The sequence below is a fragment of the Zeugodacus cucurbitae genome, chromosome 2 (genome assembly GCF_028554725.1).
Source record: "Zeugodacus cucurbitae isolate PBARC_wt_2022May chromosome 2, idZeuCucr1.2, whole genome shotgun sequence".
In the NCBI taxonomy this organism is placed as follows: domain Eukaryota; kingdom Metazoa; phylum Arthropoda; class Insecta; order Diptera; family Tephritidae; genus Zeugodacus; species Zeugodacus cucurbitae.
In genome coordinates this window covers 9,315,180-9,321,203 of record NC_071667.1, presented here as the reverse complement: position 1 = coordinate 9,321,203, position 6,024 = coordinate 9,315,180, and positions in this window count along the sequence as shown.

The window sequence follows — 6,024 nt, the reverse complement described above, 5'->3', positions numbered from 1 at the left end:
CACAGTAACGTGCCGGGCTTGATCATGAACGCCCCAATGATGCCGCTGGCCCACAAACTGCATCAAACCGGAATTCTTTCGGGATGTAATAGTGGCTCATGGATTGCTGCCTGACCGCATATTTTGCTTATTGACGAAGCAATTCAGCCAGAAATGAGCCTTATCTCTACGTCGGACGTAGCGCTCTTAAAGTTGAGGCCACTGACTCCGAATTTCGATAGAAAATTTTAATAATTTCGACTCGTTTTTGGATCGTATGTCAACTTTTGTAGCGTCCCTTCTGAAAAGCTCTTTATGTCATTCAAAGATTTTTTAATAATCCAAAATTGTTCGACATTACTAGAACTACGGAACGGACTATAGCAAACATTTTGTAAAAGTTCCATTAAAATGGAGAATACCATACTAATCCGGTCCCACGATAATCGGGTCTACGTAACCCAAAACGAACCGTATTTTTATCCGCCCAAGGACTGACAATTACCTAACAATCCTCAATATTATTTGGAGAACTTTTACGACTACTCAACAACAACAAATCTAATAATAAGGTGCTTCCGAAGGGTAGCTTTAACTTTTTATACTCTCGCAACAAAGTTGCTAGAGAGTATTATAGTTTTGTTCACATAACAGTTGTTTGTAACACCCAAAACTAAACGAGTTAGATATAGGGTTATATATACCAAAGTGATCAGGGTGAAGAGTGGAGTTCAAATAAGAATGTCTGTCTGTCCGTCCGTCCGTCCGTCTGTGTAAGCTGTAACTTGAGTAAAAATTAAGATATCTTGATGAAACTTGGCACACTTATTTCTTGGCACCATAGGAAGGTTGCTTTCGAAAATGAGCAAAATCGGACCACTGCCACGCCCACAAAATGGCGAAAACCGAAAACACATAAAGTGCCATAACTCAGCCATAAATAAAGCTATGGAAATAAAATTTGGTATGAAGGATCGCACTATGAAGAGGCATATTTGGATGTAATTTTTTTGGGGATGTGGGGATGTTTTTTGTACATATCTCGCAAACCAATAGAGCTATATAAACCAAACTTTCTGCAGTCGTTTTTTTTAGCCACTTCTTAATACAGTCCAAAAATGAAAAAAATCGGATAATAACCACGCCCACCTCCCATACAAAGATTAGGTTGAAAATTACTAAAAGCGGGTTAACTCACTAACGAAAAACGCCAGAAACACTTAATTTCACATAAGAAATGGCAGAAGGAAGCTGCACTGAGATTTTTTACAAAATGGAAAATGGGCGTGGCGTCGCCCACTTATGTGTCAAAAACCATATCTCAAGAACTATTCGATCGATTTCAACCATATATCGAACACGAGGACCTCGGTGCTTCTAACCTAATATTATGGTTTCCAACTTTCAATGGACTTTATACGACGAATATGTGGGTCAAATTGTGTATTATATAATATAAATAAAGTTAAATAAATAAATTGCGAGAGTATGAAATGTTCGGTTACACCCGAACTTAGCCCTTCCTTACTTGTTCTTATCAAATTTATACAATCATTTATTCCGTTTTATCAATATTTGAAGTCCATAAAACAACTTTGCTCCCGACTTTTCGAAATGAGCCTTTGTAGAGATCTCTTGACTCTTGTCATAATTTCTATAAGAACCAGATCATATTCTTAACAGTACATATATTTTTACATATGTATGTATGTATAAAAATGTCGGCATTCTCTTGCAGGCTCCCACAAATTGCATTTAATGCTGGGCAAATAATGCAAAATATACAATAGGATCATGTTCAGTTTGCGAAAAAGGAGCAGACAAACAAAAGCAATTTGTGCAAGGCGTAAATGACGAATATGACACCAAATAATGAATGTGAGTCAACACAGTGAGTATATCTGTATGTATGTACATAAGTATGCATGTATGTGATCAACTGTGTAAATGTATGTGACTGCAACTGGACGTGTGTTGCTATCCTCGATTTCTCCTGCAACGCTGTTATTGTCATTGACACCGTACAAAATACAACAACAACATTGCGATGCAAATGCGCATAAAAGGCAAAAAAACATAATTTAAGCTTGCAAATGTTGCATTATGTAGCTTTTATTGTTGCAGTAGTTATTGTTGTTCTTATTGCTGCTCAAAACGGATACGCTGTGAACGTGTTGCATTGCATTTCGCAAAAAAAAATTAAATGAAAGTAAAAAAAAACTTTCAAAAGCCACATAACAATATTAACCGTAAACAAATGAGGCTCACAACAAGAAGAAGAAGCAAAATAATGCCTGCTTGGAAACAAAAAAAATTAATTGAAATTGAATGCTTTCTTTGCAATGTTGTTGCTGCGCGTCAGGATTGTAGGATTGTTGGATTGTTCACAGCGAAAGAGAATTGCGACAATAATAAAATTGGTGACGAAAAGCACAAAACAGTCGCCGAATACGTGACGATTAATGTGGCGGCATAGTGCAAAGGGATGTCTCAAGAATTTGTCCAATTTTTTTTGGAAAAAAAATGTAGCTTGGGATACAACGATTTTTAAGACACATTCAAATTACGAAAGGATTTATGTATTTCGCAGTCAGTTGAGGGGTAGCTCTTCCTCTATCTCCCTCTACTTGGTCTATATATATATGTAGTTATGTAGATCTACAAGTCCCCATTTCTGTCCTACAAATAATAATGTTCATAAAATCCTCATTAAGATCATATATTTCTTCATTGTAGGGAATTAGATCGAGGTGCAGAACAAAGACTATTGCCCAGTAGCCAAATAAATTATTTTTAACTGTGGATCATATGAACTCACACATGGTCGTCAAGAAACCAAAGTAAACCTAGAGATTGACAGTTTGTTGTGTATCTGCGACAGATAGGTCACGAATCCACTCAGGGTATAGATGGTATTTCACAGAGAAAGAATTGGAGGGCAACTAACGATCCCTTCCTTGTAACTTCACTTAAGCAGTTTTTCTAATAGTTCAATTAATTTTAAATCCATACTCAATATGTAGAAATCATATAATTCAGTTTTTATTTCCCATGCGCTAACATAGCAGAACATTCACAAATTTCCCTTCCAAGTTTCATTAAGACGTTCGGTGGGGTTAAATGAAAAATCTCTAGTGTGCCTGCAAAACAATGTGCATACATAACTTTTCCCAGGAACGAGGGATTGTGAAGAAAATCTCTACAAGTAAATTGCTCACCAACAGCAACAGGCGACCGCGCAACCACCAACCGAAACAGGAATCGACAAGTCGAAGGAAGGCAAAAAATTGCTTGATTGTTTGGCCAATGGCCAATGATGGTAGGAAAAATGGGGAGCAGCTAAACGCAGGATGGTCGAATCGGCGTATTTTCTATTTGGCGTTACTGTGTGTTGGTTATGCGGTTGGTTGGCTGTGCACACCGCATTTTGATTGCCTAACTCTGGTTGTTTGGTTGGCTGACTGGATGACTGGCTACCTTTCGCTCCCCTCAGCCGCTCAATTCCTTCCATAATAGTTTACTGTAGACTACTTGCTTCGTTGCCTGACTGCAAGTAGTGAACTTCCCCAATGGATTGCCTGCTGACATGCGCATTCGCAACGCTTCAGTGGCTCAGTGCTGCCATGAATATTGTACCCCTTTTGGTGCATTGGCCTTTTTAGTTTATTTTAGTCTTTTATAGCAGCCTTTCTATCACAGTTTTTTTTGTTGGCGAACTGCATGATACAAGTTAGCGCAACGATAGTGTGGTCTATTATGTGGCGTCGTTGTAAGAAGTCATTGCCCTACCGGTCATTGATTGTTGATTGAAGGGCCGGTTGATGGTTCTGTACCGGTTTTAAGCGTCTGTGACAGGGTTGTTCCCGATTTTTAAAGGATTATTCGCCAGAGCAGACAGTATTTTTAGATAATTCAGTTTCTTTACTTTATACGAGTAAAATTCGAAATGTTTAGCTTCCAGTTATAAAAATAGTTTAGAGGAGATTAGCAAAATGCAGCAATCACCTTAGTACGTCTCTCTCTCCACACTGCTACTCATATAACCACTTATATAAAAATGTATATTATTTGTGTCGAAAACTTCTTGGAAAAAACTTCTGTTCATTTCTCGGCGCACTTGTATATGCTTTATTACCCATTTCCTCATTTGTTGTGCCATTTCTTGTTTATATTATGTTCTGCGTCACGCTCAGCTTCTGGTTTAAAAAGCCATAAAGACAGAAGTCAAACCAGTCGAGCCTCTGACTCCTTAATGTTTATGTACGGAAAAAAGTAGATTTATTATTATTTTCAACAGCAGAAAGTCAGTGGTGTATCCCGAAATGATAAGAGGTGGATACATTTATATATCAATCCCCCAACCTTAGTCGGAGTAAGCGTTTTGATGTTATCCTTCTCAGAGATGATCATGTATGTCTTGAGGAGCCGTCGATCAACTGAAGTAAAGTGCATTTAAAAACAAGTAAGGAAAGGCTAAGTTCGGGTGCAACCGAACATTTTATACTCTCGCAATTTATTGCTATATTTTTATTAAGATAACAAACAATTTGACTCACATATTCGGCATATACATATATAGTATAAAGTCCATTGAAAGTTTGAAACCCCTAATATAAGGTATATGATGACACAGATCATATACAGCATTTGTGTAAAGTTTCATTTCGCTATCTTCATTGGTTCCTTATGTATACATATATTATAAAGCGAACAAATCAGAAGAATTCAAAATTGAGTTATATGGGAAGTTGTCGTTGTTGTGAACCGATTTCAACCATTTTCCACAGGTGTCATCAGGATGTCAAGAAAATAATATACACCGAATTTCATTGAAATCTGTCGAGTAGTTCCTGAGATATGGTTTTTGACCCATAAGTGGGCGATGCCACCCCCATTTTCCATTTTGTAAAAAAAACTGAGTGCAGCTTCTTTCTGCTATTTCTTCTGTAAAATTTAGATGTTCTAACGTTTTTCATTAGGGAGTTAACGCACTTTTAGTAATTTGCAAGCTAACTTTTGTATGGGAGGTGGGCGTGGTTATTATCCGATTTCAACTAAAGGGTGATTTTTTAAGAGCTTGATAACTTTTTTTAAAAAAAAAACGCATAAAATTTGCAAAATCTCATCGGTTCTTTATTTGAAACGTTAGATTGGTTCATGACATTTACTTTTTGAAGATAATTTCATTTAAATGTTGACCGCGGCTGCGTCTTAGGTGGTCCATTCGGAAAGTCCAATTTTGGGCAACTTTTTCGAGCATTTCGGCCGGAATAGCCCGAATTTCTTCGGAAATGTTGTCTTCCAAAGCTGGAATAGTTGCTGGCTTATTTCTGTAGACTTTAGACTTGACGTAGCCCCACAAAAAATAGTCTAAAGGCGTTAAATCGCATGATCTTGGTGGCCAACTTACGGGTCCATTTCTTGAGATGAATTGTTCTCCGAAGTTTTCCCTCAAAATGGCCATAGAATCGCGAGCTGTGTGGCATGTAGCGCCATCTTGTTGAAACCACATGTCAACCAAGTTCAGTTCCTCCATTTTTGGCAACAAAAAGTTTGTTAGCATCGAACGATAGCGATCGCCATTCACCGTAACGTTGCGTCCAACAGCATCTTTGAAAAAATACGGTCCAATGATTCCACCAGCGTACAAACCACACCAAACAGTGCATTTTTCGGGATGCATGGGCAGTTCTTGAACGGCTTCTGGTTGCTCTTCACCCCAAATGCGGCAATTTTGCTTATTTACGTAGCCATTCAACCAGAAATGAGCCTCATCGCTGAACAAAATTTGTCGATAAAAAAGCGGATTTTCTGCCAACTTTTCTAGGGCCCATTCACTGAAAATTCGACGTTGTGGCAGATCGTTCGGCTTCAGTTCTTGCACGAGCTGTATTTTATACGGTTTTACACCAAGATCTTTGCGTAAAATCTTCCATGTGGTTGAATAACACAAACCCAATTGCTGCGAACGGCGACGAATCGACATTTCACGGTCTTCAGCCAGAAACAGACGCAATATTCTCTTCTGTACGCACTGTACGCATT